The sequence below is a fragment of the Pristiophorus japonicus genome, chromosome 14 (assembly GCF_044704955.1).
Source record: "Pristiophorus japonicus isolate sPriJap1 chromosome 14, sPriJap1.hap1, whole genome shotgun sequence".
In the NCBI taxonomy this organism is placed as follows: Eukaryota; Metazoa; Chordata; class Chondrichthyes; family Pristiophoridae; genus Pristiophorus; species Pristiophorus japonicus.
In genome coordinates, this window is record NC_091990.1 from 9,650,166 (window position 1) to 9,676,780 (window position 26,615).

Below are 26,615 nucleotides of genomic sequence, written 5' to 3' on the forward strand. Positions count from 1 at the left end.
GCCCAGCGAATGTCCTTCAAACTCTTACGCTTAGTAAAAGCAGGTGCATAACCTACTTTTACCAGCATAAGAGTTTTAAAACATATAAAAGTTAAATTTGAATGCACATTTTTATAGTTTAAAAATCCTGTCCATTAAGGTAAGTTTATTTTAAACCCTATTAAAACATATTAAAAAATGTTTAAAAAAAAAAGTTTATTTTCTAAAGCAGTTAATTAACTTTAATTTCATTTAATTTTAAATATGTGAGGTGTTTTTTAAATTTATTTTGTGTTTCTTGTTTTAGGGGTTTATTCTCATTGATGATAATGGGAACTCGGAGAAACGGAGTTCCCATTATTATCAGTGAAAATATTGCAGAGTGATTGGTAGTCCAGGCCCACGTGACTCCAGCGTTATCGCACGTACGGGGAAGTCCTGTCCCTGAATGCTACGCATGGAATGAAGGCCTCCGGGACCACCAGGTATTTTTGTAAAATAATTTCGGGTCCGAGGCATTCGTCCGAAGGAAGCCTCTGACCGGAATTTTACCCCCATAATTTATCGATTTAAAAAAAAAAAAAAATCTTTCTATGCCTGGAAACAGCCCCATCTGCTGTGTGAAACTCACACTTAACTGCTTCCACTGAAGTGGAACTGTTTATCCATTAATTGAATTGGATTCTCCACTGTACAGAGGAGCGCATTCGTCCCTGTTTTTATAAATAATACTTAGTTTTATAGATCCTTATCACATGAAACCTTGCAAAGTGCTTCACAAATGAATTGCTTTTGAAGGTACAGTGACCTATGTAAGCAATTGCGGCAGTTTTCCTACACCAATAATAATTTGAACGTCCACATAATTTGTGATAATGGTTTTTAATAAGTGGAAAAGGGAATTGCAAAGCTGCAGCTTAGAGCATGTCAAGAAAACAAATATTTTCATTTATCTACTTAGCTTCCTGCTAACTGGTTTTCAAAATATTTTTTAGTAAAGGCTAATCTACACTTTGATCTGTGCGATAATAAGCCTGCATATTGACCACTTAACTTTCAAACTTTACTTGGTGTATCAAATTAGACCTCTGATAAGTGGTACCTTGAAGTTTAATATGTGATGTCTTTAATTGTTTGTATGGTACCTGGCTGGGACTGTTACAAATTTGAACTGTTGAAAATCTTGGTTACTGAAACTTCTGATCCCAGTATACTGAAGTGTACTCTTTGGTGAGTGGAACTGAGATATTTCATCAGGATAATCACGAATTTCTTGACTTCACAACCCAGTTAGAAGTGCTTGATGCTCTGTTGTTGTATGGTATTTTACCTCCATACCATAACACTGCCATTCTAAGATGCAGTCGTTTTATGTTAGTGTTCCCACTTTTGTGATAGCTTCATGATGCGTGGGTTTCCTGCTCCAAGATTTACTTTTATGATACCATATATTGATGAACTGGAAAAAAATAGGGACTTGCTGTATGCATTTATTACTGGTGACTGACACTGAATATGTTTTGTATGCATAACTGAGTTCCAACTGTTGGCAGCAAAGCTGAATGTGGAACAGCATACTGGGTGGGTATGAGGGAAAGCTGAGGCTTCATAGCTTTCAGTGAACAAAGCCAGTGACAGTTTTTAGACTGATTCCTTGCACAGCGTTTTAAGATTTCACCAGTTGAGTACGTTCACTTCCAGAAGGAGCTTCTGGATAGCGATCAGTAGCCGGAACTCTGGTCATTTTCCTTTGGGGGGGGCCCCAGCTCAGGAGAGCTGTAGCCAACTATACTCCTACCAACCTGACAGGTCACCTAACTCACCACACTGGATAATAGTGATAGGAGATTTGATAGTTAGGAGAGCAGATGGGGTCCAAGGTAGAGTGGCATATTGGATCCAAAATTGGCTCAGTGGCAGGAAGCAAAGGGCAATGGTTGAGAGGAGTTTTTGCGACTGGAAGGCTGTTTCCAGTGGGGTTCCACAGGGCTCAGTCTCTTACTTTTTGTAGTAAATATTAATGATTTAGGGGGTGTGATAAAGAACATAAGAAATAGGAGCAGGAGTAGGCCATGTGGCCCCTCGAGCCTGCTCCTCCATTTAATAAGATCCTGGCTGATCTGACCATGGACTCGGGTCCACTTCCCTACCTGCTCCCCATAACCCCTTATTCCCATATCGTTTAAGAAACTGTCTATTTCTGTCTTAAATTTATTCAATGTCCCAGCTTCCACAGCTCTCTGAGGCAGCGAATTCCACAGATTTACAACTCTCTGAGAAGAAATTTCTCCTCATCTCAGTTTTAAATGGGCGGCCCCTTATTCTAAGATTATGCCCTCTAGTTTTAGTCTCCCCTGTCAGTGGAAACATCCTCTCTGCATCCACCTTGTCAAGACCCCTCATAATCTTATACTTCGATAAAATCACCTCTCATTCTTCTGAATTCCAAAGAGTATGGGCCCAACCTACTCAACCTTTCCTCATAAGTCAACCCCCTCATCTCTGGAATCAACCTAGTGAGCCTTCTCTGAACTGCCTCCAAAGCAAGTATATCCTTTCTTAAATATGGAAACCAAAACTGCATGCAGTATTCCAGGTGTGGCCTCACTAATACCCTGTATAACTGTAGCAAGACTTCCCTGCTTTTATACCCTATCCCCTTTGCAATAAAGGCCAAGATTCCATTGGCCTTCCTGATTACTTACTGTACCTGCATACTATTCTTTTGTGTTTCATGCACAAGTACACCCAGGTCCCACTGTACTGCAGCACTTTGCAATCTTTCTCTGTTGGATTAATAACTTGCTCTTTGATTTTTTTTCTGCCAAAGTGCATGACCTCATACTTTTCAACATTATACTCCATCTGCCAAATTTTTGCCTTTCTATGTCCTTCTGCAGAAATTTGCAGATGATACAAAAATTGGCTGTGTGGTTGACAGTGAGGAGGAAAGCTCTAGACTGCAGGATTATATCGATGAACTGGTCAGTTGGGCAGAAAAGTGGCAAATGGAATTCAATGTAGAAAAGTGTAAGCTAATGCATTTGGCAACAAGGCAAGGGAATACACAATAAATGGGAGGATACTGAGAGGTGTGTAGGAACAGAAGGACCTTGGAGTATATGTCCACAGATCTTAAGGTAGCAGGGCAGGTCGAATAAGTAGCTAAAAAGGCATACAGAATGCATTTCTTCATTAGCCGAGGCATAGAATAAAAGAGCAGGAAAGCTATGCTAGAACTCCATACAACACTAGTTAGGCCATAGCTTGAGTACTGCTTGCAGTTCTGGTCACCACATTACAGAAAGGATGTGATTGCACTAGAAAGAGTGCAAGGAGATTTATGAGGATGTTGCCAGGACTGAGAAACTTTTGCTATGAGGAAAGATTGGATAGGCTAGGTTTGTTTTCTTTGGAGCAGAGGAGGCTGAGGGGAGATTTAATTGAGGTGTGTAAAATTATGAGGGGCCTCGATAGAGTGGATAGGAAGGATCCATTTCCCTTAGCAGAGTGGTCAATAACCAGAGGGCATAGATTTAAAGTAGTTGATAGAAGGATTAAAGGGGAGATCAGGAAAAGTTTCTTCACCCAGAGGTGGCGGGGGTCTCGAACTCACTACCTGAAAGGGTGGTAGAGGCAGAAACCGTCAACACACTTAAAAAGTACTTGGATGTGCACTTAAAGAGGTGTAATCTACAGTGCTGGACCTAGTGCTGGAAAGTGGGATTAGGCTGGATAGTTCTTTTTCAACTGGCACGGACACGATGGGCCGAATGACCTCATTCTGTGTTGTAATTTTTCTATGGGAGAGACAGAGACAGAGAGAGAAAGTAAGCAATAGTACAATTAGATGGGGTCAGACTAAGAGAATACAAGGGCTAAGATAAGTTTACAGTGCAAGTGTGTGAATGCATGAAGTGTAGTAAATAAGATTGGTGAGCTGCAGACACAAATAGACATATGGAAATAAGATGTTGTGGCGATAATAGAGACCTGGCTCAAAAAAGGGCAGGATTGGATACTAAATATTCACGGATATAATGTGTTCAGGAAAGCTAGGGAAGGAAAGGAGGTGGGGTGGCAGTATTGATCAAGGCGAATATTACAGTGCTGGAGAGAGAGGATGTCCTGGGTGGGGGGGTGGGGCGGTCAAGGACAGAATCTACTTGGTTAGAGTTGAGAAACAAGAGGGGGGCCATTACACCACTAGGTGTATTCCTATAGGCCACCAGCTAGTGGGAAGGATATAGAGAAGCAAATTTGCAGGGAAATTAGAGAGGTGTAAGAACTATAGAGTAGTGATAATGGGGGACTTCAACTATCCTAATATAGACTGGGATAGAAACATAGAAAATAGGTGCAGGAGTAGGCCATTCGGCCCTTCTAGCCTGCACCGCCATTCAATGAGTTCATGGCTGAACATGCAACTTCAGTACCCCATTCCTGCTTTCTCACCATACCCCTTGATCCCCCTAGTAGTAAGGACTTCATCTAACTCCTTTTTGAATATATTTAGTGAATTGGCCTCAACTACTTTCTGTGGTAGAGAATTTCACAGGTTCACCACTCTCTGGGTGAAGAAATTCCTCCTCATCTCTGTCCTAAATGGCTTATCCCTTATCCTTAGACTGTGTCCCCTGGTTCTGGACTTCCCCAACATTGGGAACATTCTTCCTGCATCTAACCTGTCTAACCCCGTCAGAATTTTAAACGTTTCTATGAGGTCCCCTCTCATTCTTCTGAACTCCAGTGAATACAAGCCCAGTTGATCCAGTCTTTCTTGATAGGTCAGTCCTGCCATCCTGGGAATCAGTCTGGTGAACCTTCGCTGCACTCCCTCAATAGCAAGAATGTCCTTCCTCAGGTTAGGAGACCAAAACTGTACACAACACTCCAGGTGTGGCCTCACCAAGGCCCTGTACAACTGTAGCAACACCTCCTGTCCCTGTACTCAAATCCCCTCGCTATGAAGACCAACATGCCATTTGCTTTCTTAACCGCCTGCTGTACCTGCATGCCAACCTTCAATGACTGATGTGCCATGACACCCAGGTCTCTTTGCACCTCCCCTTTTCCTAATCTGTCACCATTCAGATAATAGTCTGTCTCTCTCTTTTTACCACCAAAGTGGATAACCTCACATTTATCCACATTATACTTCATCTGCCATGCATTTGCCGACTCACCTAACCTATCCAAGTCGCTCTGCAGCCTCATAGCATCCTCCTCACAGCTCTCACTGCCACCCAACTTAGTGTCATCTGCAAATTTGGAGATACTACATTTAATCCCCTCGTCTAAATCATTAATGTACAGTGTAAACAGCTGGGGCCCCAGCACAGAACCTTGCGGTACCCCACTAGTCACTGCCTGCCATTCTGAAAAGTCCCCATTTACTCCTACTCTTTGCTTCCTGTCTGACAACCATTTCTCAATCCATGTCGGCACACTACCCCTAATCCCATGTGCTTTAACTTTGCACATTAATCTCTTGTGTGCGACCTTGTCGAAAGCCTTCTGAAAGTCCAAATATACCACGTCAACTGGTTCTCCCTTGTCCACTCTACTGGAAACATCCTCAAAAAATTCCAGAAGATTTGTCAAGCATGATTTCCCTTTCACAAATCCATGCTGACTTGGACCTATCATATCACCTCTTTCCAAATGCACTGCTATGACATCCTTAATAATTGATTCCATCATTTTACCCACTACTGATGTCAGGCTGACCGGTCTATAATTCCCTGTTATATCTCCCTCCTTTTTTTAAAAAGTGGGGTTACATTGGCTACCCTCCACCCCATAGGAACTGATCCAGAGTCAATGGAATGTTGGAAAATGACTGTCAATGCATCTGCTATTTCCAAGGCCACCTCCTTAAGTACTCTGGGATGCAGTCCATCAGGCCCTGGGGATTTATCGGCCTTCAATCCCATCAATTTCCCCAACACAATTTCCCAACTAATAAGGATTTCCCTCAGTTCCTCCTCCTTACTAGACCCTCCGACCCCTTTTATATCTGGAAGGTTGTTTGTGTCCTCCTTAGTGAATACCGAACCAAAGTACTTGTTCAATTGGTCCGCCATTTCTTTGTTCCCCGTTATGACTTCCCCTGATTCTGACTGCAGGGGATCTACGTTTGTCTTTACTAACCTTTTTCTCTTTACATATCTATAGAAACTTTTGCAATCCGTCTTAATATTCCCTGCAAGCTTCTTCTCGTAATCCATTTTCCCTGCCCTAATCAAACCCTTTGTTCTCCTCTGCTGAGTTCTAAATTTCTCCCAGTCCCTGGGTTCGCTGCTATTTCTGCTTAATTTGTATGCCACTTCCTTGGCTTTAATACTATCTCTGATTTCCCTTGATAGCCATGGTTGAGCCACCTTCCCTTTTTTATTTTTACGCCAGACAGGAATGTACAATTGTTGTAGTTCATCCATGCGGTCTCTAAATGTCTGCCATTGCCCATCCACAGTCAACCACAATAATAGTGTAAAGGGCAGAGAGTGGGAGGAATTTCTGGTGCGCTTAGGAGAACTTTCTTGATCAGTACGTTTCCGGCCCAACGAGGAAGGATCTAGTTCTGGAGAATGAGGTAGGTCAAGTGTAGCAAGTGTCAGTAGGGGAACATTTAGAGAACAGTGATCACAGTATCAAGGTTTAGATTAGCTGTTTCAAGAAGACATAGACAGGCTGATGGAATGGGTGGACATGTGGAAGATGAAATTTAATGCAGAAATATGCAAAATTATCCATTTTGATAGATTGGATGAAGAGAGGAAATATAAAGTAAAAAGTGAAATCCTAAAGGGGAAATGATTAAGAAGTTTGCAACTGATACAAAAATTGGGCTTGTGGGTGATGGTGAGGATGAAAGCTGTAGACTGCAGGAAGATATCAATGGACTGGTCAGGTGGGCAGAAAAGTGGCAAATGGAATTCATCCGGAGAAGTGTGAGGTAATGCATTTGGGGAGGACTAACGAGTCAAGGGAATACACAATAAATGGCAGGGTACTGAGAAGTGTAGCGGTACCTTGGAGTGCATGTCCACAGATCCCTGAAAGTAGCTGGACAGGTAGATGTGGTTAAGAAGGCATATAGGATACTTTCCTTTATGCTGCAAGGATCAGTGCTGGGGCCTCAGCTATTCACAATCTATATGAATGACTTGGGTGAAGGGACCGAGTGCTGTTTGCTGACTATACAAAGCTAGGTGGGAAAGTATGCTGTGAGTGGGACACAAAGAGCCTGGTTAAGTGAGCGGGCAAAAGGTGGCAGATGTAGTATAATGTGGGGAAATACAAGGTTATTCACTTTGGTAGGAAGAATAGAAAAACAGAATATTTTTTAAATGGTGAGAAACTAAAATGTTGGTGTTCAGAGAGATTTAGGTGTCCTTATACAGGAAAAAGACGGACGTGCATATATAGAGCGTCTTTCATGACCGCCGGACGTCTCAAAGCGCTTTACAGCCAATGAAGTACTTTTGAAGTGTAGTCACTGTTGTAATGTGGGAAACACGGCAGCCAATTTGCGCACAGCAAACTCCCACAAACAGCAATGTGATAATGACCAGATAATCTGCTTTTGTTATGTTGATTGAGGGATAAATATTGGCCAGGACACTGGGGATAACTCCCCCGCTCTTCTTCGAAATAGTGCCAAGGGATCTTTTACATCTCCCCGCGAGAGCAGATTTAATGGGCTCAATTTTCCCCAATTATCTGCGCTGTTTTTTTGGCGCGCACCGTTTTTTTTGGAGTAAATAAAAATCTCCCAAGTTGCCCCAGGAGGAGGTGAAAGCTGAGTCCCTGTGTCCGGGTGAGGAGTCATTTGGTGGTGGGGTGCTACTTTGGTAAAAAAAATTAGAGTTGCATTAGACTTGCTCCAAATGTCTTCAATGAATGCCTAGCTTCCCATTCTAAGCAAGCCTATTGCGCATGCGCAGACCAGGGTGTGGTCCAAACTAGGGTGTGCACCTTGGGGGGGGAGAGAGAGAGAGAGGAAAGGTGATGTGAGTGCTTTGTCCTGCTGTTTTGAGCTTCTGCAAAGCTACAATTAAATTATGGGGGCAATATTGACAATGCCATACTTCGTGCTGCGGAGGAGAAGATTGATTAGGCATCATCACCTGAGGAATCTCCGAGCACGTAGGATGATGGGCAGGAGGCTTTACCCACATTGGGTATATTGAGACAGGTGTTCATACTTTCACCTGAGTGAGGCAGACTGTGAGAAGGCTGCGTTTCCGCAAAGAAGTTGTAACCAAGATCTGAGAGTTAATAAAAGCAGACCTGCACCCTAGAAGCGTCAGGAGGACTGCTTTGTCAGTTGAAGTAAAGGTTCCAGCTGCACTTTAATTTTATGCATCTTGATCATTCCAGGCCATAACTGGGGATGTGTGCACCATTTCTCAACATGCAACACATACCTGCATTCGTCAGGTGACTGCTGCACTATATGCCCGGAGTATTGACGACATAAGGTTCCCCATGACTGCCCAGGCAATGCATGACTGGGCTGTGGGCTTCTCTAGGATTGCTGACTTCCCAAAGATACAGGGTTGCATTGATTGTACCCACATCGCCTTGAGAGCACCTTTTGGAGGATTCTGAGATGTACAGGAACAGAAAAGGCTTCCACTCAGTGAACGTGCAGCTCGTCTGTGACAACATGCATCACATCGTAGCAATTGATGCGAGATACCCTGGGAGCACTCATGATGCGTCCATCCTACGCGAGAGCGCTATATCCGCCATGTTTCAGCAGCAGTCAGAAGGGCAGAGCTGTCTGCTGGGAGACAAATGGTACGGCCTCGCCACCTGGCTCATGAGGCCCCTACGCGTGACCTGGATGGAATCTGAACGGGAATACAACATGTCGTAAGTTGCGATGCGCAGCATAAGAGAGGGGACCATTGGCATCTTGAAACAGTGTTTCCGATGCCTGGACCATTCCGGAGGCTACTTGCAATACTCCCCTGAGATTGCCGTTGTGTGCTGCATGCTGCACAACGTAGCCATCATGAGGCAGCAACAGCTGGTAGGAGAAGACCCACCTGAGGCAAGAGTGGCGGCTGATGATGAGGAAGATGCAGATGACTAGGAGGAGGAAGAAACTATGCAACTACCTGAACCCAGAGCACGACGGCGGAGGAGGGCGGGCTATCGTGCCCCTTTAACAATTGCTCGAGCCTTGCGCCAGCAGCTCATCCGTGAATGCTTTGTTGGCTGAAGGCTCAGCGGTAACTATTCCAAATGGACCATGTTTACTGTTTGGACCTGTTGCGTAACGTTGTTATTGTTAATGGAACAAATAATGTAAATGATTATTCTGTTGTTCAAAAAGTTGTGTTAATAATGGAAATGATTCAGTTAAAATATATTTTATTCAAAAGTTTAACACTTTGTACTTAACTTTAATAAAAATATTCTTGTATCAAACTTTTAACGTATTCAGTTAAGATCACTTACAAACTTTTAAACTTGTAAATTTACATCACTTACAAAGAACGTTTAATTTGAGAAAAATTACAACAGTAACAACAAATAATAATAACAGCAAAGAAAGGCTGCACCCATCTCTCCTCCACCTTACTCTAAGACCGCCCGTTGCACTTGGGCTTGGTGACTCCACCCCTGCCCGCAGGCGGTGGCGCAGCATTTCTCGGGTTAGTACCAAGCTTATTCTTTCGAGCATCTCTGGTAATGTGCACTTCTTGCTAGGGGGCGTGGGCAGGCGGTAATGTGGAATGCCCGGCTTGGGCCTCTTCAGAGGTTGGTCTGGGGATTGGAGTGACAGTTGATACTGTCAGTGGTCACTGGGTCTGGGCATTCCCTTATTGCAACAGCTGCCTCCGACATTCCCTCCCTCATGTGCCCTGGCAGCGCCTCAACTACCTGCGACATTCCCTCCCGAATGTGCCCCAGACAGTGTTCCCATTTCTCACGAGAGTGTTGTTACTTCTCCCGACAGTCCCGATACCTCATCACCCACCCCATTGATGGTGTCCAGGAGTGATCGCGTAAGTTCAGTGCTCTCCCCACTGATTGTCATCATTGGATCCACATCTGTTACATCCTACACCTCAGGGGAGAACTGTCGAGCTCTCCTTCGCCTCTTCACCCTGGGTGTGGCTCGCAGCATCCCAGTGGGACCTGCAGCCTAGGACGGTGGGGTCCTGGGTGTGCCTCGCTGCACCCCACTGGGACCTGCAGCCTCAGACTGTGAAACCACGAAATGTCCCAACACTTGTACCACTCAGTAAAGGGGCTGGCACCTCAATGGATGGCACCTGCACCTCCTCCAGAGGGAGTACAACAGTGGGGGCTTCTTCCTCCTCCTGCCCCTCCTCACCCCCTTGTTCTTGGTCTGGAAGGTCGGATTGGAAGATGTTCTCCTCTTCAGGCTTGTCCGCGTCTGAATAATCTTCTGTATCGGCTTCAGCCTCGTCAGGGTTGTGCAAAATATAACAGAGCAAATGGTTAGCAGCAGAGGAGGGGGCAGGGTGGCATGAGTAGGCTCGCACAGCACAGGCAGCAGGCTCATTTGAAGGACAACGATGAATAATAGCACGTTGCATCGACCGAAGTGTAGCCGACAGAGCCATCCCCATGAACCGAAGCGCGGCTAGCCCGCACAGTACTTAATATTTATCAAAACCAGACTGGAATTTGCAGGACTTGCCCTCTCCCTCAAGTGTGGGCCCAGCTTGTGCAGTGGTGGTTGCTTTTCTCCAGGCAGGACCCATCAAAGCAAGGACCTTCTCTTCTACGGGTGCCAGTGGGTGCAGATTTGCTGAGCCTCTTCTTGTTCGAGTTCTCTCTTGTTGCGGGCCACCTTCCTCTGCAAAGATGAAAATATAATTTTTTAGAGAGGGTGTCTTTCTGCTGGGTGGAACATACAGATAGTCACATTTACAATTGCAATTCCAGTGAATAAATGAAAATATTACTGCTTTACCAAGGTCCTGCCACTTTTTGAACTGGCCTCCGGACCTCGGGGTGGTCACCATTGCACAGTAATCTTGTGAAAGTTGGTTCCAGCGTTTCTTCATTTATTTTGGTGAAACTTTTATTTGACCTCTGCTGGTGTCCAGCTCCTGCCATCGGGCCTCAATTACAGTAACCAAGGTCTCCACTTCGTCCTGAGAGAAATTCTTGGTCCTTGAGCCGCATTGCATATTGCAGCTCTGATTTTAAGTTCTCTCACACCACTCAGAATGAAAGTTCTCTCACACAACTGGCTCTTTTAAAAATGGCTGAATGCAGACCGGGAGGTGTACTGGGCATGCGTGCCCATAGCATTCAGGTTTAAAAAAACCCTTCATTTTTTGGGGGTGGGGTGGGGGCATCCTTTTTTCCAACGCAGACATTAGGCTCCGCCCCCCCGAAGCTAAAGGACAGGCTTCGTATTAGAACCTACAATTAGAACGGGGAAACTTTCAAGATTTTTTTTTTTGGAGTAGTCAGGCCCAAAATAAATGGCCATAACTCTTGAAATACGCCCAAAAACGGTATTGGGGAAAATTGAGCCCATATTCTCATCTGAAAGATGACACCTCCAACAGTGCAGCACTCCCTCAGCACTGCACTGGGAGTGTCGGCCTAGATTTATGTGCTCAAGTCCCTGGAGTGGACTTGAACCCACAACCTTCTGACAAGAAATGCAGAAAATTAGCATGCAGATACAGCAAGCAATTAGGAAGGCAAATGGCACGTGGGCCTTTATTGCAAAGAGGTTGGAGTACAAGAGTGAGGAAGTCTTCCTACAATTGTACAGGGCTTTGGTGAGTCCACACCTGGAGTACTGTGCTAAGTTTTGGTCGTCTTATCTGAGAGAGTACATACGTTCCTTCGAGGCGGTGCGACAAAGCTTCACTAGATTTATTCCTGGGGTGGGAGCGTTCTCCTATGAGGAGAGATTGAGTAGATTGGGCCTATGCTGTCTGGAGTTTAGAAGAATGAGAGGTGATCTCATTGGAACATACAAGATTCTGAGGGGGATTGAGAGTAGATGCTGAGAGGTTGTTTCCCCTGGCTGAAGAGTCTAGAACTAGGGCCATAGTCTCAGGATAAGGGGTCGGCCATTTAAGACAGATAAGGAATTTCTTCACTGAGGGTTGTGAATCTTTGGAATTCTCTACCCTAAGGGGTGTGGATGCTGAGTCTGAGTATATTCAAGGCTGAGATCGATAGATTTTTGGACTCTAGTATATGGAGATTGCGTGGGAGGTTCGCGTTGAGCTCGAAGATGAACCATAATATTGAATGGCGGAGCAGGCTCGAAGGACCTTATGATGGCCTTCTACTCTTAATTCTTACGTTCTTATTAGCTGAGGCATAGAATATAAGAGCAAGGAGATTATGCTTGAACTGTATAAAACACTAGTTAGGCCACAGCTAGAGTACCGATTACAGTTCTGGTCCCAACGTTACAGGAAAGATGTAATTCCATTCGAAAGAGTTCAGAAGATAATCACAAGGACGTTGCCTGGACTGGAGAATTATAGGCTGAGGTTGTTTCTTTGGAACAGAGGAGGCTGAGAGAAGACTTAATTAAGGTGTATAAGATTGAGTGGCCTAGATAGAGTGGATAGGAAGGACCTATTTCCCTTAGCAGAGGGGTCAACAACCAGTGGACATAGATTTAAAGTAATTGGTCGAAAGATTAGAGGGGAGTTGCAAACTTTTTTTTCCAGAGGGTGGTGGGGGTCTGGAACTCACTGCCTGAAAGGATGGCAGAGGCAGAAACCCTCATCACATTTGAAAAGTACTTGGGATATGCGTTTGAAGTGCCGTAACCTACAAAGTTACGGACCAAGAGCTGGAAGGTAGGATTAGGCTGGATAGCTCTCTTTTGACCGGCACAGACATGATAGGCTGAATGGCCTGCTGTTCTGTAAAGTTCTATAAATTTCTGTGAATTTAAGCTATGGTTATGTGACTTGATAAAGGATCAGAAGGTTAAAAATATTTTAATATTGACTTTCGTTTTGCAATGAAATGGCTGGCATTTGGAGGAGAATAGGAGTATAAATGGTGCAGGGGTGCAATTAAAAAAGATATCAGGAAAGCAAAGAGAGCATGACAATGTTGGCAAGTAAAATCAGGGAAAACCTAAAAATGTTTTATAAATATATTAAGGGCAAGAGGATAACTGGAGCAGGAGTCGGGCGCAGGAGTCGGGAGCGGCGAGGAGCAGTGGTCAGGAGTGACTAGGTCGGAGCCCAGTGGTGGAGCAGCGTGGACAAGACCAAGGGAAGGTGCAGTACGGGCCAATAGCGAGGCTGGGAAGTCATGAGGCTCACATTGCGTACTAGAGAGATCCTGTGGGAAGGAAGGAGGACAGTAGGAGTATGCTTGAGTTTGTGTGTATGTATTGGCACATGGGGCAGAGCTTGGTCTCCAGTCGTCTTGGATCCCTTGCCACTGGACCGTGCTCCGTCAAGCCCGTGTAGAGGCTGGTGTGCAACGGTCACCCCATGTTAAAAGAATTTACGCACCGGCATCTTCCACTGTTTAAAATGAGTTCACCAGTCACCAGAGTACTCATTTTAAGTGTGGAAGCAAGTCATCCTCGACCCCGAGGGACTGCCTATGATGATGATTAGAGACCATAAAGGAAATCTCTATGTGGAGGCAGAAAACGTGGGTAGGATTCTTAATGAATACTTTGCATCCATTTTCACAAAAGAAAGGGGTGATGCAGACTTTGCAATGAGGGAGGAGGAGTGTGAAATGCAGTTCTGGTCACCACATTACAGGAAAGATGTGATTGCACTGGACAGGGTGCAGAGGAGATTTACAAGAATGTTGCCTGGACTGGAGAATTTTGGCTATGAGGAAAGATTGGAGATGCTGGGTCTGTTTTCTTTGGAACAGAGGAGGCTAAGGGGAAACCTGATGTGTATAAAATTGAGGGGCCTGGATAGGAAGGAGCTGTTTCCCTTGGCAGAGGGGTCAACAACCAGGGGGCATGGATTTAAAGTATTTGGGGGGGGAGGAAGGCTTAGAGGAGATATGAGGGGAAATATCTTCACCCAGAGGGTGGTGGGGATCTGGAACTCACTGCCTGAAAGGGTGGTAGACGCAGAAACCCTCACCCCATTTAAAAGATACTTGGATGTGCACTTAAAGTGTCGTAATCTACAGGGCTAAGGACCAAGAGCTGGAAAGTGGGATTAGGCTGGATAGCTCTTGGTCGGCTGGTGCGGAGATGATGGGCTGAGATGGCCTCCTTCTGTGCTGTAAATTTCTATGATTCTGTGATTTATAGTGTCTATATTTTGCGTCTGATTTAACAATTTCTGTTGGATTGGGCTTGAGTGGTGCCTTTCTGAGGACCTGCATTCCAGTACTTTCAGATGTCTTAAGTCAAAGTATTTGCTACCTCGGGAATGCTATCTTCCTCGGCATCAACTGGGAATCTTGAATCACGGAAGGCTTTGCCAATGGTCCCTTTGGATGAATTCGCACTGCAAGGTTAGCGATGGGGCAGAGTTTGGCTAAACTTGTGTATTTTATGATTGTTTTGTTAAGGCCACACCGATTCTGAAGTGATTGCAATGCAAGAGTGTACAGGTTATCACTTTTTATAGAGGATACTTCCTCTTCACTTGTATTAACTCTTGATCAGTAGCCATGGTGTGCAGACACAATGGCTGCTTCATGCAGCTAACCAGGTATAGGTTTGATTGTTTTTTCTTCAATGTAAAAACACTTTATTCGACAATATTAACAGCTCAAGAGGAGAATTGATTCAGTTCTAATATTTTGTGTTCTGAAGCTGTTAAATATTAATGTAGGAAATAATATGATCTGGCATTTTGCTTTATTTTTGGGATCTACAATCCGAACAGTTTTTGTCATCGGAGATAGATGGTTACTTGAGTTCTGTGACAACTTATGGTTTACTGCTTGTAATGGCCCAGAATTTGGTGAAAAATAATGATGTGAACGAAGCACATAGAAACATAAAACCGTAGAAAATCGGTGCAGGAGTAGGCCATTCGGCCCTTCGAGCCTGCACCACCATTCAGTAAGATCATGGCTGATTATTCACCTCAGTACCCCTTTCCTGCTTTCTCTCCATACCCCTTGACCCCTTTAGCCGTAAGGGCCATATCTAACTCCCTCTTGAATATATCCAATGAACTGGCACCGTCTGTTGTTAATGCACGTCGTTATTAATGTGGGGATTTAGGCGGCTGAACAGTCCAATATGAGAACCACAGTCCCTGTCATAGGTGGGACAGCTAGTCAAATTTGCTCTCTTCCGACAGCGACCCGCACTTCCCCCAAAAAAGTACTTCGCTGGCTGCAGCTCTTCAGGCCGTCCTAAGCCCGTGAGAGGTGCCGTATAAATGGAAGATGTGCTCAAAATCATGAGGAGTCTGGTAAGGGAGGGTGGGACAGGTTTGCCGCATGTTCTTTCCACTGCCTGCTCTTGGTTTCTGCATGCTCTCGGCGATGAGACTCGAGGTGCTCAGCGCCCTCCCGGATGCACTTCCTCCACTTAAGGCGATCTTTGGCCAGGGACTCCCAGGTGTCAGTGGGGATGTTGCACTTTATCAGGGAGGCTTTGAGGGTGTCCTTGTAACGTTTCCTCTGTCCACCTTTGGCTCATTTGCCGTGAAGGAGTCCTCAACCAGGCCAACATCCCCAGCATTGAAGCACCGACCACACTTCATCAGCTCCACTGGGCAGGCCACATTATTTGCATGCCAGACACGAGACTCCCAAAGCAAGCGCTCTGCCTGTGAGGACAAGGAGAAAGACTGCAGGCAGAACAGTCACAATGCAGACCAAGACACAGTGGCTTAAAAGGCTGTCCAAGTGGGGGAAGAGCAGAACAGCAATGTGGTGGTGACAGGGGGCTCTATACTTAGGGGAATAGATAGCATCCTCTGCAGCCAAGAATAAGAATCCCGAAGTGTTGTCTACCCGGTGCCAGGATAAGGGATATCCCACGGCGGCTAGAGAGAAACTTGGAAAGGGAGGGGGGGAATCCAGTTGTCATGGTCCATGCTGGAACAAATGACAAGTAGGAACAGGGAGGAGGTCCTGCTGAAAGAATATCAGGAGTTACGCTCTAAATTGGAAAGTAGGACCTTGAGGGTAATAATCTCTGGATTATTGCCAGAGTCATGTGCAAATTGGCATTGAAGCAGACAGATCAGGAGAATTAGCACATTCACACAGGGTTGGTGTGGGAAAGAGGGACTCCTTTTTATGAAACACTGGCACCAGTTCTGGGAGAGGAAGGAGCTGTACCGATGGGGAGAGGGGGGGGAGGAGAATCGGCGTTGATTCAATAGACGAAGGAAGTGATAACGGTCTAAGCAAGTACTGTTGCAATAAATATACTAATTTGAACGCAAATGTTTTACGGCTCTCTGCTAGTTGCTGAGTATTTCTGGATTTCTCTCTGTCCATTACCTCTCTTTCACTGCACCCTGAATAGAAATCAAACAGTATAGACTAGTAGATAACATTCCAGAGAACTTTTTTAGTCAGTATGTAACAAGCCCAAAACGAGAGGGGGCGGTTTTGGGGAATGAAGCTGGACAGGTGGCAGGGGTATTAGTGGGAGAGCACTTGGGTGCCAGTGACCATAATTCAGTCAGGTTCAAGGTAGTTACGAATAAGGACAAGGATAGACCAGGAATAAATGTCCCAAATTGGGGAAAAGCTAACTCTGCTAAGTTGAGAATTGATTTGGCCACAGTGGACTGGAAACAGCTACTTGTAGGTAAATCAGTGTTGGAACAGTGGGAGGCATTCAAGGAGGAGATCCAGAAGGCTCAGTCCAAACATGTGCCCTTAAAGAAAAAGGGTGGGAATAACAATTCTACAGCCCTGTGGATGTCTAGGGACTTGGAGGAGGATAAAGAAAAAAGGGAAGCTTATGTCATATACCGATGCCTAATTACTGTAGGATCTTTGGAGGAATATAGAAATTTCAGAGGTAAAATTAAAAAAGATATTGGGAATGCTAAGAGAGAACATGAAAAATTATTGGCAAATAAAATTAAGGAAAACCCCAAAATGTTCTGTAAATATATTAAGAGCAAGAGGATAACTAAAGAAAAGGTGGAGCAACTAGTTTAGTTTGGAGTATCTTAGAAATCGCAATTCTCGGCATTTAGTTTGCTCCAGTTCTAGTGAGTTAGTTTAGTTTCGTTTTAGTTCAGTTTTTTTTCAAGTGGGGGTGTGTCCAGCCACTTAGGCCTGCTTTGCAAATTTAGGCAGCAAAAACTTACTCCAAACTAACTTAGAATGGAGTAAGTGTCCACTTTTGTAAGTTCTGAAAAACCTTACCTAGAGTTAAGTTCAGTGCAGGCACAGCCAGAGAGCGGGGCTGGGAAGTATTAAACACAAAGGACTAAAGCATTAAACACATCACTTAAAATGGCCTAAAACCTTTTGCGATGATATTTTACCTTGTATCTGCTGAGTGAGGGCAGTTGTTTCTCATTTTATAAATAAGCAAGTGTAGGCTCCCGGCTGAGGCAGACACATCAACATCGGGGGGGGAGGCGGGGGGGAAGGGAAGTTAGAGGATTTTCCAAAGCACTAAACACCTTCACAACAACATTAAGGAAGCATAAGTTCATTTAAAACAGTAAGCACTAAACAAGGCAGTACATTTAAAGCACCAAGCACTAAACAAAGCACAAAGTAATGAGCAATTAATTAACAAATACAAAGTAGAAGGAACCCTGCACCTAAAGCACCAAGACCAAAGTAATAAGCAACCAATCAATAGCAAATAAAAAATAGAAGTCCGACCTTTGTGAAGGGAAGGTGCTTCTGTCTGTGTGTTTCTGTCCATGTCTCTGTCTATCTGTGTGTGTGTCTGTCTGTCTCTCTCTCTCTCTCTCTCTCTCTCTCTCTCTCTCTCTCTCTGTGTGGCGCTGTGTGTGTGTGTGGGGCTCTCTGTCTCTGTCTCTGTCTCTGTCTCTGTCTCTGTCTCTGTCTCTGTCTCTCTCTCTCTCTCTCTCTGTCTCTCTCTGTCTCTCTCTCTCTGTCCGTGAGGGGAGGGGGAAGGCTGAACATGGGGGGGGTGGGTTAAGTTTCGCTGATCCAGTACTTTGTTTAAAAAAAAATCTGTTTTTCAGGTTTGATGAAAGGCATATCTGCCCTGGTCTTTGATAACTTGCTGAGGTCACAGCTGTAATGCAGTCAAATAACAATACAGTACCACAATTATACACGAATTAGCCGTTACGTAACTTTCTCACACTACTACCTATAGGTGCCAAATCAATCTATTATTGTGACTCATCTAAGTATTTTAACATAAATGATTAATTACCAGCTCTTTCTTTTCTACCTGCTATTACACTGCTTTTCCAAATCTTAGATTTCCAAAAGGCATTCGATAAGGTGCCACACAAAAGTATACTGCAGAAGATAAAGGTACGCGGAGTCAGAGGAAATGTATTAGCATGGATCGAGAATTGGCTGGCTAACAGAAAGCAGAGAGTCGGGATAAATAGGTCCTTTTCCAGTTGGAAATCGGTGGTTAGTGGTGTGCCACAGGGATCGGTGCTGGGACCACAACTGTTTACAATATACATAGATGACCTGGAAGAGAGGACAGAGTGTGGTGTAACAAAATTTGCAGATGACACAAGGATTAGTGGGAAAGCGGGATGTGTAGAGGATGCAGAGAGGCTGCAAAGAGATTTAGATAGGTTAAGCGAATGGGCTAAGGTTTGGCAGATGGAATACAATGTCAAAGTGTGAGGTCATCCACCTTGGGAAAAAAAAACAGTAAAAAGGAATATTATTTGAAGGGGGAGAAATTACAACATGCTGAGGAGCAGAGGGACCTGGGGGTCCTTGTGCACGAATCCCAAAAAGTTAGTTTGCAGGTGCAGCAGGTAATCAGGAAAGCGAATGGCATGTTGGCCTTCATTGCGAGAGGGATGGAGTACAAAAGCAGGGAGGTCCTGCTGCAACTGTATAGGGTATTGGTGAGGCCGCACCTGGAGTACTGCTTGCAGTTTTGGTCACCTTACTTAAGGAAGGATATACTAGCTTTGGAGGTGGTACAGAGATGATTCCGGAGATGAGGGGGTTACCTTATGATGATAGATTGAGTAGACTGGATCTTTACTCGTTGGAGTTCAGAAGGATGAGGGGTGATCTTATAGAAACATTTAAAATAATGAAAGGGATAGACAAGATAGAGACAGAGAAGTTGTTTCCACTGGTCGGGGAGACTAGAACTAGGGGGCACAGCCTCAAAATACGGGGGGGCCAATTTAAAACCGAGTTGAGAAGGAATTTCTTTTCCCAGAGGGTTGTGAATCTGTGGAATTCTCTGCCCAAGGAAGCAGTTGAGGCTAGCTCACTGAATGTATTCAAGTCACAGATAGATTTTTAACCAATAAGGGAATTAAGGGTTACGGGGAGCGGGCGAGTAAGTGGAGCCGAGTCCACGGCCAGATCAGCCATGATCTTGTTGAATGGCGGAGCAGGTTTGAGGGGCTAGATGGCCTAATCCTGTTCCTAATTCTTATGTTCTTGTTAGTTTCATTCGTCCACCAAGTTGTTTTCCACTGATTTACTTATTTTCATGCTAGCCCATCCCATAGGCCGGGAGGGGGGGGAAGGGGCTGAACGGGAGGGAGGCTGACCGCGGGGGACGGGGGAGAGGCTGGGCTGGGCAGAAACGCGGCAAAGTATCGGGAGCCCGATCCTACTGCGCATGTCTAGCGTCCCGGCACTGTTTCCAGCGCAGGACGCTGGCTCCACCCACAGACCCAGTCACCACGCCATGCCAGCAGCTAGAAGGCCCTGGACAGCGGCCAAAATCGGCCCGAAGATTTTTGGCGCACTTCTGGCAAGTACGGCAGAAATCTCTCGTGGCCAAAATTGAGCCCCATGGGGGTAATCTCTGTGTGGAGGCGGAAGATATTGATATGGTTCTTGATGAATACTTTGCGTCTGTTTTCACAAAGGAAAGAGGAAATGCAGATACTGCTATTCAGGAGTGTGAAATTCTGGATGAAATAAACATAGTGAGATAGGAGGTATTAAGTGGTTTAGCAGCTTTGAAAGTAGGTAAGTCCCCAGGCCCGGATGAAATGCATCCCAGACTGTTGAGCGAAGTAAAAGAGGGAATAGCAGAGGCCTTGACCATCATTTTCCAGTCTCTTTGGATTTGGGCTTGGTACTGGAGGACTGCTAATGTGGTACCCTTGTGTAAGAAGGGAGAAGTGTATTGGCTGAGTAATTACAGGCCTGTCAGCCCAACCTCAGTGGTGGGAAAATTATTGGAAAAAATCCTGAAAGACAGGATAAATCTACATTTAGAAAGGCAAGGATTAATTAGAGACAGTCAGCATGGATATGTTAAGGGAAGATCATGTTTGAATTTTTTGAGGAGGTAATCAGGTTAGTCAATCAGGAGGATCGATAAGGGCAATGAGTACGATGTAGTTTATGTGGAATTTAGCAAAGTTTTTGATAAGGTCCCACATGGCAGACTGGTCACAAAGGTAAAAGCCCATGGAATCTAGGGCGAAGTGGCAAGTTGGATCCAAAATTGGTTTGGACGTAGGAAGCAAAGGTTGATGGATGTTTTTGTGACTGGAAGGATGTTTCCAGTGGGGTTCCGCAGGGCTTAGTACTGGGTCCCTTGCTTTTTGTGGTATATATCAATAATCTAGATTTGAATATAGGGACTATGATTAAGAAGTTTGCTGATGATACTAAAATTGGCTGTGTGGTTGATAATGAAGATGGAAGTCATGGACTGCAGGAGGATATCAATCCACTGGTCAGGTGGGCAGAGCAGTGGCAAATGGAATTTAATTCGGAGAAGTGGGAGGGCTAATAAGGAAAGAGTATACACATTAAATGGTAGGCCACTTAAAAGTGCAGCTGAACAAAGGGACCTTGGAGTGCTTGTCCACAGATCCCTGAAAGTAGCAGGCCAGGTAGATAAGGTGGTTAAGAAGGCATACGGGATGCTTGCCTTTATTGGCTGAGGCATAGAATATAAGAGCAGGGAGGTTCTGCTTAAACTGTATAATACTCTGTTTAGGCCACAGCTGGAGCATTGCGTACAGTTCTGGTGGCCGTATTATAGGAAGGACGTGATTGCACTAGAGAGGTTGAAGAGGAGATTTCCGAGGATGCTGCCTGGAATGGAGAATCTTAGCTATGATGACAGATTGGATAGGCTGGGTTTGTTCTCATTGGAACAGAGGAGGCTGAGAGGAAACCTCATTAAGGTGTATAAGATTTTGAAGGGCCTGGATATAGTGGATAGCAGGGGCCTATTTCCCTTGGTGGTGGGGCCAGTTGCAACGGGGTATAGTTTTAAGGTGGTTGGTGGAAGGTTGAGGGGATTTGAGGGGAGGCTTCTTCACGCTGGGGGTTGTGGGGGTCTGGAACTTACTGCCTGGAAGAGTGGTGGATGCAGACACCCTCACCACATTTAAAAGGTGCTTGGATGGGTACTTGAAGTTGGACCAGTTTCTGTAGCTATTGATGCTGGTCATAGTTCATTCCAATTCTACCAATCTGGTCCTAGAGCTGGTATGTGGGATTAGACTGGCTAACCTCTTGTTGGCTGGCACAGATACAATGGTAAGTACTGCAGGGAATCAAATATGGCCAGGGTGAACTCCTGGACTAGTTTCAATCACCTGGTCGACAAGGAGAGGAATTTTCCCAGATTTTTTCTCTCCAGTTGGCCTGGTTTTTTTTGCCTCTCCCAGGAGATCGCATGGCTCCGGTTGGGGTGGATGGTCGAATGTTGCGGTGCAGTGGGTGATGCAGTTGTGTGGGGCGGACTGGTTGGGCAGGATGCTCTTTACCTTTCTGTCATTGTTCATGGGTTTATAAGTAACCTTCAGGGCTGCTGACTGAGGGCTGTGTGGCTCTTTGTCGGCTGGTACGGACACGATGGGCAGAAATGACGGCCTCCTGCGCTGTAAATTTCTATGTTACTGTAATGTTGAGTTTTTGATGGCTTTTAATTTGTGTTGTACACAGCAGCTCTGTACAGAGAAGCTAATGTTTCTCCATGTACACAGGACAGCTGAGATAATTAAAGTAACTGATTCTAGTATTCTAAAAAGTAAGTGCTCCTTCCACAGATCATTTTGAAAGCCACCGTGATCAATCTGTTCATACTCTGCTTTTATACCAGCAAAACAGAAGACTCACTATAGAAACCATAACCCAATTTCTTTGAGTACTTCAGTGCCTGTACTTGTGTCAGTTGTCAGGTGTTTGCACTTAGCCACTTGCAGACAAATGGAAACTAACGCCAAAGCATTAAATGTGGTGAGGTTAGATCTTTGGAAATGATGTGTCAAGAGTCAAATACCTGTGTACAGAGAAGTAAATGTGTGTGAGAAACATGCGAAATGTTTTTTGTTAGCTCCAGTAACACATTCATGGAAATTATTGTTGTAAAAATTTGAATCCAGAAGTGCTCCTTCCATAGATGAATTTGAAAACGATCATGATGAATAGAATGAAACAGCACAGAGGAGGCCATTTGACCCATTGTGCCTGTGCCAACTCTTTGAAGGAGCTAATCCCATTCACCTACTCTTTCCACATAGCTCTGCAAATATTTCCTTTTCAAGCATTTATCGAATTCCCCTTTTAAAGTTATTATTAAATCTGCTTCCACCACTCTTTTGGGCAGTGTATTCCAGATCATAACAACTCTGCATAAAAATAAGTTTATAAGTATGTCATTATTTTACGAGGGTTTGCATTCGGGCTACTATGAGCCCTGCTAAGTAATGAATCCTAAACAATGTGAACCATTGAGACAATAGTGCAGTTTGCTTGAATGATAACATAAGAAATAGGAGCAGGGGTAAGCCATTTGGTCCCTCGAGCCTGCTCCGCCATTCAATAAAAATATTGGCTGATCTTCTACCTCAAGTCCACTTTCCTGCACTATCCCCCATATCCCTTGATTCGACTAATATATCCAAAAAACTATTGATCCCTTGTCTTGAATATACTCAAAGACTGAGCTTCCACAGCCCTCGGGTAGAGAATTCCAAAGATTCACCACCCTCTGAGTGAAGAAATTTCACCTCATCTCCATCTGAAATGGCCGACCCCTTATTTTGAGATTGTGACCCTGGTTCTAGACTCCCAGCCAGGGGAAACATCTACCCTGTCAATCCCCCTCAGAATCTTGTTCTAAACTCCATAAAATATAGGTCTAGTCTATTCAATCTCTTTTCTCTCTCTCTCTCTCTCTCTCTCTCTCTCTCTCTCTCTCTCTCTCTCTCTCTCTCTCTCTCTCTCTCTCTCTTTTCCCCCCTCCCCCCCCGAAATCTACCAAAATTCCCTGGATTCTGGTGGGGCGGTCCCAGCGGATTGGAAAACCGTAAAAAAAAGGAGGCACACAAAAAGCAGGAAACTATAGACCAGTTAGCCTAACGTCTGTCGTTGGGAAAATGCTGGAGTCCATTATTAAGGAAGCGGTAGCGGGACATTTGGAAAAGCATAATTCAATCAAGCAGAGTCAGCATGGATTTATGAATTTGCAGGAGTTCTTTGAGGATATAATGAGCAGGATGGATAAGGGGGAAACCAGTGGATGTGGTGTATTTGGATTTCCAGAAGGTGTTCGATAAGGTGCCACCTAAAAGGTTACTGCACAAGATAAAAGTTTACGGGGTTGGGGTTCATATATTAGCATGGATATAGGATTATCTAACTAACAGAAAACAAAGAGTCAAGTCAAATGGGTTATTTTCAAGTGGGCAAACAGTAATTAGTGGGGTGCCGTAGGGATCAGTGCTGGGGCCACAACTATTTACAATCTATATTAATGACTTGGATGAGTGTAATACAGCCAAGTTTGCTGATGACACAAAGATGGGTGGGAAAGCAAATTGTGAGGAGGGCACAAAAAACCTGTAAAGGGATATAGTCTGGCTAAGTGAGTGGGCAAAAATTTGTCAGACAGAGTATAATGTGGGAAAATGTGAGGTTATCCACTTCGGCAGAAAAAAATAGAAAAGCAAATTATAATTTAAATGGAGAAAAATTGCAAAGTGCTGCAGTACAGAGGGACCTGGGGGTCCTTGTGCATGAAACACAAAGTTAGTATGCAGGTACAGCAAGTAATCAGGAAGGCAAATTGAATGTTGGCCTTTATTGCAAGAGGGATAGAGTATAAAAGCAGCGAAGTCCTGCTACAACTGTACAAGGTATTGGTAAGGCCACACCTGGAGTACTGCGTACAGTTTTGGTCTTCATATTTAAGGAAGGATATATTTGCATTGGAGCCTATTCAGAGAAGGTTCACTTCATTAATTCTGGAGATGAGGAGGTTGACTTATGAAGATAGGTTGAGTAAGTTGGGACTATACTCATTGGAGTTCAAAAGAATCAGAGGTGGTCTTAGCGAAATATATAGGGGCCCAAAATTGTCGACGTACCGCCCAAAATCTCAATTCATCCAAAAATACTGATATATTGCCCGGCGGAAAATTCATCAGAGATACCGCCACAGCCTGCTCATGCAGACCGCCGCCATACTGCCCAAAATTACAAAATTCGTCACTTATCACCCACGTACCGCCGGAGCTGCAGACCATCTGAGAAAGGTGGTTTTAAGTCGATCTTCAGTCAGCGGTATGCATCCTTAACTGTAATAATTTTGACTCTCGCCCCCCCCCCCCTGCAGACCCTCCCCCAAGCAAGCTCCTCCTCTTCCCCCCCCCCCCCTCCCCTCCCCACACTGATTGATCTCTTCTCTCTCCCCCCCCCCCCCCACACCGATCTCTTCTCCCCCTCCCCCTCCCTCACCGCTCTACACCTCACAACAGCTTTGTTTAAAAAGTGAACAATTTTAAACACCATTAAGTTCCCCGCCATAGTATATATATTCCAAAAACATCTCGAGAAACAAAACTAAACCTCATTTAAAAGTACAGCACATGCAAGCACACCCATTGTAAGTAAATAAAACCTCCAAGATGCAGTTTACTATCAAAATAAATAGGTGCTGTTTTGTTCAAGGTAATACTGTACATTTTAGTTGGCAGTACCAAACACCCATGAGAATAAATGAACACTTTGAATATGCACATTGTTTTCATTATATACAGTTGCTCTATTCTATAAATACACAATGTAATACTTACAATTTATGGTACCTCCACAGCGATCTCAGGCCGCCCCACAACCCCCTCAAGCCGGCAGTCTCTGGACGCTAGTTGGTGCCTCTTCGGGGCGGAGCTTGAGAACTGTGTGCACACAATTCAGGAGCCGAAGATTCCCGAGTGAAAAGGCCTCACCTCCGCGTTCCCGGCTTACTGCCAAGAAAAAATTGATCAAAATCCCACACACTCCGCTTAGCGGTACTGGGTGGTAAAAAAATGACGCACCGCCAAAAAACGGCTGGACCATCTGTTCGACCCATTTCAGCCCCTAAAGATAATGAGGGGGCTCAAGGTGCATGCAGAGAGGATATTCCCACTCATAGGGGCAACTAAAACTAAGGGACGTAGGGCCCAAGTTTCCCCAGGAGTTGCTCCGTTTTCTTTTGAAACTAGATTTTTTTTGAGTAACTTAAAAATTGCAATTCTCCCCATTTAATCTGCTCCAGTGTAAGTGAGTTAGTTAGGTTTTTTTAAGTTTAGTTTTTTTTCAAAAAAGGGCGTTACCAGCCACTTACGCCAGTTTTGGCCATTTAAGCAAGTATAGCCAGCTAAAACTGACTCCAAACTAAATTGGGCCAGAGTAAGTGGCCACTTTTGTACATTCTGAAAAACCCTGCGGTGAATTAAGAGATCAGCGCAGGTAGCCAGATATTTGGGGGCGGCGGGGAAGGGAAGTTAGAGGACTTTGTAGTAGAAATCTTAGCCAAAACAGATCCTAGAAACTGCTAATTTTTTCATGTGAAAGCATGTGATTGACCAAGTGTTCCTTTTACCAAAGAGTTACATTAACTAGTTTGTATATTAGTGTGTGAGAGTCACATACACGGGGCGGGAAGGCAGCGGCCGGCCTGTGCGGCCCGCCACTTGGCCCGGGATGCGCTGGGAGGGCGAGGGGATACTACTGAGTGTAAACCATCAACTTCTGTCTAGCACATTCTAAGCAGCTCAAAGTATCTTTTTTAAAGTTTTTAATAATTTCTATCATCGCTTTAGTTTGAGTAACACTTGGTTCTTTAAAATGCAGCAACATCAGGTATATAAAACAAAATTAAGCATAGGCACCTGTGCGGCAGGCCACTCGGCCTGAGATAGGGGCGGCGAGCATTGGGAGGGCAAAGAGCTACCGTGCATGCGCACAGCTGCCAGCACTTTTCAGCATAGGGCTGTAGCTCCGCCCCCCACTCCAAACAGAAACGCTGCACCAGGACCAGGGAGACATACACAAACTGCCAGAATATGCAGTAAGTTTTTTGGCGTCGTTTTGAGTTCACAAAGTCGGCACATCTCGTGTTAGTGCGCTTGGAAAAAGGGGTTGGGGAAACTTGGGCCCATAGTCTCAGAATAAGGGGCCGCTCATTTAAAACTGAGGTGAGGAGGAATTTCTTCTCTCGGACGATTGTAAATCTGTGAAATTCTCTGCCCCAGAGAGCTGTGGAGGCTGGGTCATTGAATATATTTAAAGCGGCG

The 26,615-nt window shown here is 44.8% G+C and overlaps 1 protein-coding gene across 6 annotated transcripts in view; it reads left to right on the forward strand.

The window, feature by feature from the left end:
* Positions 1–26,615, forward strand: part of LOC139279704 (eyes absent homolog 3-like) — a 110,206-nt gene that overhangs the window by 19,837 nt on the left and 63,754 nt on the right. The window contains exon 3 of one of the 6 annotated variants that reach the window (XM_070898844.1): positions 287–464. The exons of 4 other annotated variants lie outside the window; for them this stretch is intronic. The gene's annotated coding sequence lies outside the window, so the exon portion shown is untranslated. Of the gene's footprint in view, positions 1–286; positions 465–14,442; positions 14,464–26,615 lie in introns of those variants that run through there. One more of the 6 variants, XM_070898846.1, reaches the window with a different exon arrangement.